Raw genomic sequence first — 15000 nt, forward strand, 5'->3', positions numbered from 1 at the left:
GTGTGTCTTTCTGTCTGTCTGTCTCTTTGTGTGTGTGTGTATGTGTCTGTGTGTGTGCGTGTGTGCGTGTCTGTGTGTGTGTGTGTGTGTGCGTGTCTGTGTATGTGCTTGTCTGTCTGTGTGTGTGTGTGTGTGTGTGTGTGTGTGTGTGTGTGTGTCTGTGTGTGTGTGTGTCTGTGTGTGTGTGTGCGTGTCTGTGTGTGTGTGTGCGTGTCTGTCTGTGTGTGTGTGTGTGTGTGTGTGTGTGTCTGTGTGTGTGTGTGTGTGTGTGTGTGTGCGTGTCTGTGTGTCTGTGTGTGTGCGTGTCTGTGTGTGTGCGTGTGTGTGTGTGTGTGTGCGTGTCTGTCTGTGTGTGTGTGCGTGTGTGTCTGTGTGTGTGCGTGTCTGTGTGTGTGTGTGCGTGTCTGTCTGTGTGTGTGCGTGTCTGTCTGTGTGTGTGCGTGTCTGTCTGTGTGTGTGTGTCTGTGTGTGTGTCTGTGTGTGTGTGTGCGTTAGGGCTGCACGATATGAGGAAAATATCTAAGTGTGATTATTATGACTGATTTTGCCATTGCGATGATTCACGATATGTGATGGCATGATCGTTTTTGTATCTTTATTCTCGTTTTCATTGAAAATTAACATTGAAAGAAACTAAAATGATTATAGTGTGATTTTTGTGAGGATCTGTACCAAACAAAGATGTTTTTCTTTAGTCTGTAGGATAAGATTTGTAGGCCGGGACATCTTCAGAATGGTTTGATACACATTTTTCCATTAACAAATGTTGCGCGGAGAGGGGCGGAGCTGTCAGCCGATCACCCTCGGGATCCCCCAGTCGGAGCTGGTTAATGTGGCCCGGGAAAGGGAAGTTTGGGGTCCCCTGCTGGAGCTGCTACCCCCGCGACCCGACCCCGGATAAGCGGATGAAGATGGATGGATGGATGGATGGATGGACAAATGTTGCGCGCCCCTTATACATTGTACATATTACGCTTTCGATACAATTGCTATTATTTGTGCTATTGTACATGGCTTATAAAAACTGTTCGAAGGGGGAACATTATTGAAAAAAGCTTGAGAACCAGTGGGTTAGTGGTTTAGTGGGAACGTAGTGTCGCTGAGAGCAGCTGCTGATAACAGAGTAATGATTGGCCCGAGAGTTTGAAGACTCTCACACTTAATCACGGCCGGCTGTGACTCTATCAGCGTCTGCAGCAGCAACACGTGCACACTTTCTCACCTGGCTGTCTGCTTCCTGCACGTCTGATTGAAGAGTTTCTAGTGTTTGAATGTCTGTCTCTGTGTTGTTGAAGGTCGGAGACACGTTGAAAGCAGCCGGAACAACGAACGGGGAGCTGCCGACTAAACGTGAGTCTAAAGTCAACACAAACTGCCCGTTAGTTTCACACACAACTCAACAACGTAGTTTAGTTTAGTTGTGACATGTTTGTCTATCCCTCCTGTTGTCCTCGGGTCAGAAAAGGTTCTATATCAGAAATTTGGGTTTCTTTCAACCAAATTGTCCACACAAATAACGTGGATGGTTCAGTTCGACGCTCTTCACATGTAAAATAACTGATCCGTTCACTGTTTTCATTGAATTTGGGTGTTTTATTTAGCATTTGAAGAAAAACAATTGATTAAAGAACATTGAAAAAAGTGACAGAAACGTAGGGGGAAAAAATGCAAAAACATCCAAAAAGAAACCGCAGAAAAAATCAACAAAGACATTAGAAAAAGTGACAAAGAATTTCAGGAAAAGTGAGAAAATGTCAAAAAGTGACAAAAAATGTCGGAGAAAGTTTCATAAACTTGGTCAAAACAACAACACAAATGTCCAAAAAATCGACAAAGAACTATAGGTAAAGTGACAAAAGTGTCTGGAGGTTTTAACTTTAGGGTTAGGGATTTTGACCCAGAAAAACTAAAAGTTGCATGATCTACGGGAAGACAACATGAGGGTTAAGACACTGAAACAAGCATTTAATGTTGTTTAGTCGGGAAAAGTGACAAAATCGTCCAGAAAATCTTCAAAAACGCCAGGAAAAGTGACAAAATCTTTGAAAAAAGTGACAAAAACTTTGAAAAACGTGACAAAAACTTTGAAAAACGTGACAAAAACTTTTAAAAAAGTGACAAAAACTTTGAAAAACGTGACAAAATCTTTGAAAAAACGTGACAAAATCTTTGAAAAAAGTGACAAAAACTTTGAAAAACGTGACAAAAACTTTTAAAAAAGTGACAAAAACTTTGAAAAACGTGACAAAAACATGGGAAAAGCTTAAAAAAAAAAGTCAAAAAAAGGCAGAAAAATATTGACAGTAACTTTAACTAAAAAAGTGACTAAAGTTTTGAAAAAGACGACCAAAACGTTGGAATTGTTTTTACATTTTGACCCAAAAAAACAGAAAGTTGCAACATGGTCGACGGGGAAGACAACATGAGGATTAGGACACTGAAAAAAGCATTTGTTGTTTAGTTTAAAAATAGTCTTAAGGAAATGTTAGTGTGGTTAAACTCGCTGTTTACATCATTGCTGTGAATGCTGAAGGCTGGTTCTTCTACTTGTTATTTTCCTTTTTTTGCACATCAACTCCTTCCACATTTTTCAACGTAGAAACTTCGTTCAAACATCCAAATGTTCAGCACGATTAGGACATTCCTGCTTGTATACAGAATTTCCATAACTTTCATAATTTCCGAAATATTCAACGTTTTGGGGCGACATTTTCCGCATTCAAGTGAATGGACGGAAATTTGTAATTTGACATTAATTCATTCATTTGAAACATTGTTTAAACTTTAAAATGTTCCTCCTCTTTCAGACATTCTGGGCAGCGTCGGCCTTTTAACATACAGCATTCACACGCTCTCTAGTTTACAGTACGTGATTCGCAGCTTATATGTGATAAAGGTACACGACCTTATTCGTTAAACAGTAATTCAGTATTGCTATGAACCGTCACAGGAAGTGCTTTTATTTTGAAGTAGGGCTGCAGCTATTAATTATGCCATTGAGTAATCGTATAAAAGAAATACTGTTGTTTTATTGAAGAGCAATAATATACAATAGTTTGGTTTAATTTTCGGAAAAACCTACATTGTTATTGCCTACATTGCTTACAATATCTCTCAAAAAACTAAACATATGAAGTGCATTTAAGTGCCATATGTAATGGAAAAATTACATAGACCATGATTTTCTTGACAATGATTGTTCATTTATTGAGTGATTTTTAATTATAAGTAAATCCTTCAAATATGCCTCTGAAACATGTGTCTCCTAAAGATATTTCCTGAAAGTAAGTCCTCCAGTGTTGAAGACAGCTGAAAATGTTATGATCCTGTAATTCTCCACTATAAGCAAATGGCAACAAAACACAGGCGCCTCCAGAGATATGCAAAGGTCAGTTTGCCCGAACCTAAGGTTGGAGCCTGAATCTATAGACGAGATAAATTCCTGACTTCTAAGATTGAAGGACGACTAAAGTCATCTTTTGACGCACTAGACAGATGTACAGGGACAGCTTTAGACAGCAGTGTTCAAGATTAGAATGTTTTCCAAACATGGTCGTGTTTCTGCTGGGGAAAATGGGATATAAGGAGATGTCATATGTTACGCGAGGCACAGAACGGCTGTCACTTTGTAACTCTGTTCATTGTGAATTACTGTTCTTGTCATTGTTTGGTTGTTCTCTCGAGAAAATAATTAAACCCTTCCACCGAATACCTAAACTTTTAATCCAGTTTGCAGCCTGTCTTTATTCTGTTTCAACAAGGTCTCTTCTTCACCCAAATTCCTCCCTCGCTGAACAGAAACTTCCACCACACATATTACATTGTTTTTAAAGAAAACATTTTCTGAAATGCAGTAACAACCTCAAACTAAGACAGACATTAAACATACATAAACATTACCTGAAGTTGTGCAACTTAACTTTCAGAACTACAAGTGTCAACCTGAGACTGATCTATAGGCCTATATGTAAATATGAGTTATACTCAACCTATTTTCATTTATATATTTGATTATAATGTCACACAGCTCTGTTACACTTATGCTAGTAGATCGTTGATCAGCTGTTTCTCCGTGAAGAGAGAGAGTGAGAGAAAATGGTGAGCAACAATCAGCTGTTTTTCCGACAGGATAGTCAACCAGTCGTCTCTTTAGATCAGATTGTGGTCACCACTACGTATTTTCTTGTCTTTGTTTTTGCCAGTTGTTGTGTTTGGTGTAGTTTCATCGTCCATACGACTGTGATTTACTTTTGTCGGGTCTGCTTCGTGGACTGGATGTTTTCTGCTGAGATGCTGAAGCATTGACGTCGTGCTATTATTGTGGTGAGCTAGTTCCATTTTGCAGTAGACGCACGGTCCAGAGTTTTCGTTTGAACTGATTCCAAACTTTGGACACTTTCTGTCGTTTTCTCCAGCCTGTCTCTTCCCTTATACGCTCTTACGCTCTCTTTCTTCATTTTGTAATCTGCACCATCATGGACTCAAAATTAATGTTTTTTTCAGAAGTCACAATAAATAGGCCTATTGAAAGATATCTATTGTGTTTTATGCATAGAAATAAAATAGGTAGAAAGGCCACATTCCCATTTAAATCAACGTAGCAGAATGACTGCAGCCATTTTTATGTGAACTATTGTAAAGGCCGCTCATAAACTTCTAAACCGACTAACGAGCAGTGGAGTAGTTACAGCCGCTAAATGAGTCGTGTGTGTGTGTGTGCATGTATGTGCGAGTGTGTGTGTGTGTGTGTGTGTGTGTGTGTGTGCATTGGCCCCGTGTTGACAAAAGCTAACTGATGAGCAGACATAGGGCTGAGAAAGCCGTGTTGACCCTGCTCAGATTGGATTTCCCGCCCGGCTGGATCCAGCCACTGTTGGACATGATGGATTATTGTAAACGCCACCTCAACGGCCTCTTTGTCATCTTTAAATGGCAATACATGTGAGCCTGAAGGAGGCGCGGCCAAGGAGCCAAATGATGTGTTTGAGGTGTAAATAAAGAAGGTGGAGGACTGTGGCTTCTTCTATCGATCCTCGTTCATTATGTGCATTCATCAGCAGCCAGTATTATATCTGCAGTCACACACAAACGCTGCTGGCATTTCCTGACCGGCCGTCTCTGCAGCTGCTGCCACTTTAATTTAGTTTGGATTATTGACAACATGCTAATGTGTTTATTAAACACATCATATGTCAGACTTTGGGGTCGCTCGTTTATGGAAACCATCATAATCACAATTACTTTGGTCGATATTGAAATCAGGATTACTCAACATCATTCCTCTTTGACTTTTGGAAAGATGTTGCATTTATTGAATTTGAAAAACAGTTAAACAAATCGACAGTGAAAACACCTTCAACTCTGACATTTCCCTTCAGACTTCTCATTCACAACACGACACAAAATAAGAGTTAGGGCCCTATTTTACCGATATAAGCGCACGGCGTGAAGCGCCTGGTGCAGGTTCGTTTAGGGCGAGTAGGAATCCACTTTTGCTAGTTTGACGGCAGAAAAAGGGTCCGTGTGCCGGGTGCATCTGATCATTAATCAGAGGTGTGTTTTGGGCGTAACATGCAATCAACCAATCAGAGATCATCTCCCATTCCCTTTAAAAGCCAGGCGCGTTTGGACCTTGGAGCATTGCTGTTATGATGGAGGATCTGCACCGTAATATTTAGGGGTTCAAGCCCGAGTCTGGAAGAACAGCAGGGCTGTGGAACTCTTTTGCTTTCCTAAGGTTTCTTTTTATTATTTTTCTCCGTGTAAAACTGATGCAACAGCCTAAACTGTACATGGTGGGGGGTGTGGGGTGGGGGTGCCGTTTTCAGGACTGGTCCAGAACCCTGCACAGACCTTGGACACAAAAATTCAGCACTTCCACCACTAGGTGGCGCTATAGCAGAAAGAAAAGTGTTTGGCCTTATAACTCCCGAACCGTACATCGCACATTATAAATACACATATCCACACGTTCCCTGAATTCAGCTGAATCTCCTGATATAGGCCACGCCCATTTCCGCCTAGACTTTTATGCACGAAAAATCGCGATTTAAAGACTGTAGCTCCCAAGACGGCGGCCGCCTGTATACGAGAACGTGACTGTCTTTATAATCTATCTTTTTAATAAACTGTCTGTACACTTACAAAGCTTGTCCTTTAAATGTTGCGTCTATAGACCAAACAGAGCAGTATTATAACCTGTTAAATGTTGTGTCTACAGACCAAACAGAGCAGTATTATAACTTGTTAAATGTTGTGTCTATAGACCAAACAGAGCAGGATTATAACCTGTTAAATGTTGAGTCTATAGACCAATCAGAGCAGTATTATAACCTGTTAAATGTTGTGTCTACAGACCAAACAGAGCAGTATTATAACCTGTTAAATGTTGAGTCTATAGACCAAACAGAGCAGTATTATAACCTGTTAAATGTTGTGTCTGCAGACCAAACAGAGCAGTATTATAACCTGTTAAATGTTGTGTCTACAGACCAAACAGAGCAGTATTATAACCTGTTAAATGTTGCATCTATAGACCAAACAGAGCAGTATTATAACCTGTTAAATGTTGAGTCTATAGACCAATCAGAGCAGTATTATAACCTGTTAAATGTTGAGTCTATAGACCAAACAGAGCAGTATTATAACCTGTTAAATGTTGCGTCTACAGACCAAACAGAGCAGTATTATAACCTGTTAAATGTTGAGTCTATAGACCAAACAGAGCAGTATTATAACCTGTTAAATGTTGTGTCTACAGACCAAACAGAGCAGTATTATAACCTGTTAAATGTTCCGTCTACAGACCAAACAGAGCAGTATTATAACCTGTTAAATGTTGAGTCTACAGACCAAACAGAGCAGTATTATAACCTGTTAAATGTTGCATCTGCAGACCAAACAGAGCAGTATTATAACCTGTTAAATGTTGCGTCTATAGACCAATCAGAGCAGTATTATAACCTGTTAAATGTTGCATCTGCAGACCAAACAGAGCAGTATTATAACCTGTTAAATGTTCCGTCTACAGACCAAACAGAGCAGTATTATAACCTGTTAAATGTTCCGTCTACAGACCAAACAGAGCAGTATTATAACCTGTTAAATGTTGCGTCTATAGACCAATCAGAGCAGTATTATAACCTGTTAAATGTTGAGTCTACAGACCAAACAGAGCAGTATTATAACCTGTTAAATGTTCCGTCTACAGACCAAACAGAGCAGTATTATAACCTGTTAAATGTTGAGTCTACAGACCAAACAGAGCAGTATTATAACCTGTTAAATGTTCCGTCTGCAGACCAAACAGAGCAGTATTATAACCTGTTAAATGGGACTAATGTGCAGCTGTGGATCTGTCTGCCTAAGGAACCCCCGTATGGAGTTAATCATTACATCCAGACCCCTACCCTCATTGATTCCCCACATGCTGAAGTCGATCTGCACTGTGGCAGAACCGTCGCCTCAGCCTTTAAAAGTGCTTTCCCTTCCTCCGTTTGTGCTGAAGAGATATTGATTATGTGCAGCAGAACCAACGCTAGAGCAGAGCTGCAGAGATTCCTCCATTAGTCCTCAACTATTACATTAACATCTATTCTGATCATCTATTAATCAGTTTGAGTAATTTTTTATGTAAAAACAGTGAAACTAGTGTGAGTGTGTGTCTGTCTGTGCGTGTGTGTGTGGGTCGTGTACGTGCGTGCTGTGCGTCGTGTGTCTGTCTGTCTGTCTATGTGTGTGTGTGTGTGTGTGTGTGTGTGTGTGCGTGTGTCTATGTGTGTGTCTGTCTATGTGTGTGTCTGTGTGTGTGTGTGTGTGTGTCTGTGTGTGTGTGTGTGTGTGTGTGTGTGTGTGTGAGAGTGAGTGAGTGCGTGCGAGCGTGCGTGTGTGTGTGTGTGTGTGTCTGTGTGTGAGTGTGTGTCTGTCTGTGCGTGTGTGTGTGTGTGTCTGTGTCTATGTGCGTCTGTGTGCGTGCGTGTGTCTGTCTGTCTGTCTATGTGTGTGTCTGTGTGTGTGTGTGTGTGTGTGTGTGTGTGTGTGTGTGTGTGTGTGCGTGCGTGTGTCTGTCTGTCTGTCTATGTGTGTGTCTGTGTGTGTGTGTGTGTGTGTGTGTGTGTGTGTGTGTGTGTGTGAGAGTGAGTGAGTGTGTGTGTGTGTGTGTGTGTGTGTGTGTGCGTGTGCGTGCGTGCGAGCGTGCGTGCGTGTGTGTGTGTGTGTGTTTCTGTGTGTTTGTGTGTGTGTGTGTGTTTCTGTGTGTTTGTGTGTGTGTGTCCAAAAATGGCGGTACGAGACAAGAACATTTCTGTACATACAGGTACCATTTTTAATACGTTCCCTTAATAAACTTCCCACACTATCGTACTTCATCAGGCTGTAATACACTTTCATAAAGTTGCTATAGATGTATTGTGTGTGTGTGTGTGTGTGCGTGTGTGTGTGTGTGTGTGTGTGTGTGTGTGTGTCCAAACCAAACGTTAGCGATTGGTTATGGCAGATCCAGAGTGGCTCTGGGCAGATCCAATAGTTTTAAACTTCAACAGAGTCCCGCCTTCAAGGAAGTTAACACTTGTCAATGGAGAGAGGCCAGACTCTCTGGACCAATGAAATGGACCAGAGTCTGGTAGGACCAGGCTAGTGGACCAGAGTCTGGTAGGACCAGGCTAGTGGACCAGAGTCTGGTAGGACCAGGCTAATGGACCAGAGTCTGGTAGGACCAGGCTAGTGGACCAGAGTCTGGTATGACCAGGCTAGTGTAACAGAGTCTGGTAGGACCAGGCTAGTGGACCAGAGTCTGGTAGGACCAGGCTAGTGTACCAGAGTCTGGTAGGACCAGGCTAGTGGACCAGAGTCTGGTAGGACCAGGCTAATGGACCAGAGTCTGGTAGGACCAGGCTAGTGTACCAGAGTCTGGTAGGACCACGCTAGTGGACCAGAGTCTGGTAGGACCAGGCTAATGGACCAGAGTCTGGTAGGACCAGGCTACCAGAGTCTGGTAGGACCACGCTAGTGGACCAGAGTCTGGTAGGACCAGGCTAATGGACCAGAGTCTGGTAGGACCAGGCTACCAGAGTCTGGTAGGACCACGCTAGTGGACCAGAGTCTGGTAGGACCAGGCTACCAGAGTCTGGTAGGACCAGGCTAATGGACCAGAGTCTGGTAGGACCAGGCTACCAGAGTCTGGTAGGACCAGGCTAATGGACCAGAGTCTGGTAGGACCAGGCTACCAGAGTCTTGTAGGACCACGCTAATGGACCAGAGTCTGGTAGGACCAGGCTACCAGAGTCTGGTAGGACCACGCTAATGGACCAGAGTCTGGTAGGACCAGGCTAATGGACCAGAGTCTGGTAGGACCAGGCTAATGGACCAGAGTCTGGTAGGACCACGCTAATGGACCAGAGTCTGGTAGGACCAGGCTACCAGAGTCTGGTAGGACCACGCTAATGGACCAGAGTCTTGTAGGACCAGGCTACCAGAGTCTGGTAGGACCACGCTAATGGACCAGAGTCTGGTAGGACCAGGCTACCAGAGTCTGGTAGGACCACGCTAGTGGACCAGAGTCTGGTAGGACCAGGCTAATGGACCAGAGTCTGGTAGGACCAGGCTACCAGAGTCTGGTAGGACCACGCTAATGGACCAGAGTCTGGTAGGACCAGGCTACCAGAGTCTGGTAGGACCACGCTAATGGACCAGAGTCTTGTAGGACCAGGCTACCAGAGTCTGGTAGGACCACGCTAATGTACCAGAGTCTGGTAGGACCAGGCTACCAGAGTCTGGTAGGACCAGGCTAGTGGACCAGAGTCTTGTAGGACCAGGCTAATGGACCAGAGTCTGGTAGGACCAGGCTACCAGAGTCTGGTAGGACCACGCTAATGGACCAGAGTCTGGTAGGACCAGGCTACCAGAGTCTGGTAGGACCACGCTAATGGACCAGAGTCTTGTAGGACCAGGCTACCAGAGTCTGGTAGGACCACGCTAATGGACCAGAGTCTGGTAGGACCAGGCTACCAGAGTCTGGTAGGACCACGCTAATGGACCAGAGTCTGGTAGGACCAGGCTAGTGGACCAGAGTCTGGTAGGACCAGGCTAATGGACCAGAGTCTGGTAGGACCAGGCTACCAGAGTCTGGTAGGACCACGCTAATGTACCAGAGTCTGGTAGGACCAGGCTACCAGAGTCTGGTAGGACCACGCTAGTGTACCAGAGTCTGGTAGGACCAGGCTACCAGAGTCTGGTAGGACCATGCTAATGTACCAGAGTCTGGTAGGACCAGGCTACCAGAGTCTGGTAGGACCACGCTAATGGACCAGAGTCTGGTAGGACCAGGCTAGTGTACCAGAGTCTTGTAGGACCAGGCTACCAGAGTCTGGTAGGACCATGCTAATGGTTAGGTGCTTTGAAGTCGACGTTGGGGGCTTAAAACCCCATCGAGCTCTAAACACACTGCACCCATTCAAAGAGAAGGGAAAGACCTGCGTTTTGACGTCTATACGGACTCATAAGTGACCAGACAGAGACAAGAGAAACCTGACTGAGACTGCAGCATGGGCGTGTTTAATCTCTGTACACCCTGATCTGCATCTGGCTGGTTATCTCCATCTTTGTGCCTTCAGCTGAGATGTAAAAGCTTTGTCAGGATGTGTAATTTAAACGTCTCCTGGGAGACTCGAAGCGCCTAATCTGCCCTGATTAACATTTCCTCTGAGGGAATAAATTACCGGGCTTTAAAGTCTCAGAGGAAACTACTACTGAGACTTATTTAAATCTTTCCAATTTATCCTTCCAGATCTCTGGCTCGTCGTCATGTTCTCGCTTCTGAAAGATATATTTTTTATTATTATTAGACAATTAATCCCAGAAGGTCTTTATAGCCGGCGTCATGAATCCCTTTAGTGGTTTTTGGGGATAATCTCTGCGAGTCAGGGAATGCTTCTGCAGCGGTTCTCAAACTGAGGGTCAGACTCCCCTCAGTGGGTCGCGGGATTAACCGGACCGGTCCACACATGGTCCTGTGTGCCCCCCCCCCCCCCACCCCTGTTTTCGACGATTGTGTAATTTGGACATTTTTGTTGCTTCTCTGTCATTTTAATGTCATTTTGTGGCTATTTTGTCGCTTTTGTTGACGTTTTTGTATCTATTAACTTTCATGATAATTGTCCTACGTTGAAAAAAGTAATGAGGGAAGGAGAGGGGAGAGAGAGAGAGGGGGAGGGAGAGAGAGAGAGAGGGAGGGAGAGAGGGAGGGAGAGAGGGAGAGGGGGAGAGGGAGAGGGAGAGAGAGAGAGAGGGAGGGGAGAGGGGGAGAGGAGAGAGAGGGAGGGAGAGAGAGAGGGAGGGAGGGAGAGGGAGAGAGAGAGGGAGGGAGAGAGGGAGGGGGGGAGAGGGAGAGAGAGGGGGGGAGGGAGAGAGAGAGAGAGGGAGGGAGAGAGGGAGGGAGAGAGGGAGGGGGGAGGAAGAGAGCAGAAGAGAAAAATGTAAAAGTGACAAATGTCAAAAAGCATCAAACCTCTGAAAAGAGTCTTTTCTTTCATCTGTTTCTTTATCATAAAACGTTCTTCTAAATAAAGGTTCTGCATTACAGTCTTGAAACATGAAAAATCACCATCACCAAACTCCACCAGACTCCATGTAAATAATCAGGACTTTTATCATCGTAAAACACACTTCATTCTAAGTGGACAGAAACTAAATAAAACTACCAAAAGCCGCCTTGGTTCATCTTTCCACTGTTCCAACAATCACCACTCTGGTTTGGTTGAAATAAACCCTTAATTCACCCATTTACATGTGGAGATATGCTGGCTCTATACACGCTAAAAGTCCTGATTATTTACATGGAGTCTGGTGGAAATATGCTGGCTCTATACACGCTAAAAGTCCTGATTATTTACATGGAGTCTGGTGGAAATATGCTGGCTCTATACACGCTAAAAGTCCTGATTATTTACATGGAGTCTGGTGGAGATATGCTGGCTCTATACACGCTAAAAGTCCTGATTATTTACATGGAGTCTGGTGGAGATATGCTGGCTCTATACACGCTAAAAGTCCTGATTATTTACATGGAGTCTGGTGGAAATATGCTGGCTCTATACACGCTAAAAGTACTGATTATTTACATGGAGTCTGGTGGAGATATGCTGGCTCTATACACGCTAAAAGTCCTGATTATTTACATGGAGTCTGGTGGAGATATGCTGGCTCTATACACGCTAAAAGTCCTGATTATTTACATGGAGTCTGGTGGAGATATGCTGGCTCTATACACGCTAAAAGTCCTGATTATTTACATGGAGTCTGGTGGAAATATGCTGGCTCTATACACGCTAAAAGTACTGATTATTTACATGGAGTCTGGTGTAGTTTGGTGATGGTGATTATCGGGGCTGTTTCATGTTAAACTAAAAGGATCTTCCTCTTTAACAGAAAGGTCTATCTCTGTAGGGATCCATCCCATAATGTTGGCGGACACTTAGCTGGCCGGCAGTATCTGAAATACATAAATACATGGAGTGAAGCAGCCTTAATAGAGCCGCTCGGCCGGTAATTGCAGCCGTATTGTTTCCTTCTGATTAGGACAAAAGCGTTCCCCGAGGACGACCATCCTTCAGCGGCTTCATCTGCATTTTCCCGCTGCTGATTTAATCTGCTCTCCGCTCAGGTATTTAGAATAAATCAATGGGAATACATGATTGTTTAATGATTTTCGTAGGGGCTCTCTTCGACCACTGCTGCATCATGATTTAGAACCTCTAATTCCACTTTTTTACCATCGATCCTCATCCGCACGCACGCAGCACGCACGCAGGCTGCACGCACACTGCACGCACGCACGCACGCTGCACGCACACTGCACGCACGCACGCTGCACGCAGCACGCACGCAGGCTGCACGCACACACACACGCTGCACGCACACACGCACGCTGCACGCACACACGCACGCTGCACACACGCACGCTGCACGCACGCACGCTGCACGCACGCTTCATACTGTCATATACACATATACACACATTCATACTGTTGTATACACAAATTCATATACACACATTCATATACACATGTACACACTTTCATACTGACATATACAGATATACACATACATATACACATTCATACTGACATATACACACATTCATACTGACATATACACATTCAAATATACATATACACATTCATACTGACATATACAGATATACACATATACACGCATTCATACTGACATACACATTCATACTGACATATACACATATACACATTCATACTGACATACACATTCATACTGACATATACAGATATACACACATTCATACTGACATATACACACATTCATACTGACATATACACATTCATATACACATATACACATTCATACTGACATACACATATACACGCATTCATACTGACATATACACATTCATATACACATACACACATTCATACTGACATACACATATACACGAAAGGCACATCTGATAAAATATTTGTACGTTTTCACCCGTGAGCGTATTCGTGCAAACAGGGCCTAAGACAGTTATTTTTTTGTATTCACAAGTTTTCTGAAATGTGATGTTTATGCAAATGAGGCGTGATCTCGTTAAATATGCGCCAGTTTGCCCACATTCCCAGAACAGAAATGAGAACATCGGATAAAGCCAGAGGTTGTTCCACACGGATTATTGAATATCTGTTTTCATCGCTCCGTAAATCAGAAAATACTGTCAACAGCTTGAGCAAAAATATATTTTCTGCTTCTTTTTTGTGACTAAATGTTGAATAATTGAGGCTGTGAGTGATATCTGAACAAAGCGACGCGTAATTAGCTTCAGAATATAATATAATAATATATAATATACAGCTTTATTGCAGACACAGGTCCATATAACACATAATACATAGTATAAAGAAGAGATTAAAAATACATACAAATTGCATATTAGCCTATAGGATATACAGGCTAATGGCTAATGGCTAATATACATTTAGATACGAAATGACAGTATGAAGTGGAGAACTAAAACCTTCAAATATATGGATTGTTAAAAACATATCAGCACCAAACTTCCCCCGCTGATTACTGACATTAAGACAGTTCTTTTTTGTATTCACAAGTTTTCTGAAATTGTGTGTTTAAATATGCAAATGAGGCATTAAGGAGGAATGTTTCTCTGTTGTTCAGCCTGTTAAAGGTGAGCTCATTATTCCTGCAGGGTGACTTCCTGTGGCCCTCATGGCTCCGCGGCCGCTGCCGGCTTTCTGATGGACACCTTAATTACAGGAAGCTGATTAATTACGGGGCTGCCCCCCCCCCCCCACCGCCAGCAGGTTTAAATAAAGAGCAGCAGGTGAATATCACCTCGGGGAGCAGACTTTGGTCCTCGCCTCAGACAGGTCACTGCAGCAATATGAGAACTGATATTACACTAACACTTGTGTCAAACTCGAGGCCCGCGGGCCAAATCCGGCCCCTCGCAGATTATGATCCGGCCCGCAGAACAATTTAGGTTCACAATACATTTTGGCCCACCTAGTTGGTTTTTTTTGTCACTTTTTCTGACATTTTTTGTCACTTTTTCTGACATTTTTTGTCACATTTTTGTCACTTTTTCTGACAATTTTTGTCACATTTTCTGACATTTTTTGTCACATTTTTGTCACTTTTTCTGACATTTTTTGTCACTTTTTCTGACATTTTTTGTCACTTTTCTGACATTTTTGTCACATTTTCTGACATTTTTTGTGACATTTTTGTCACTTTTGACATTTTTTGTCACATTTTCTGACATTTTTTGTCACATTTTCTGACATTTTTGTCACATTTTCTGACATTTTTTGTCACATTTTTGTCACTTTTTCTGACATTTTTTCTGACTTTTTCTGACATTTTCTGACATTTTTGTCACATTTTCTGACATTTTTTGTCACATTTTTGTCACATTTTGACATTTTTGTCACTTTTTCTGACATTTTTGTCACTTTTTCTGACATTTTTGTCACATTT

Source organism: Sander vitreus, chromosome 16 (genome assembly GCF_031162955.1).
Source record: "Sander vitreus isolate 19-12246 chromosome 16, sanVit1, whole genome shotgun sequence".
Taxonomy (NCBI): Eukaryota; Metazoa; Chordata; class Actinopteri; order Perciformes; family Percidae; genus Sander; species Sander vitreus.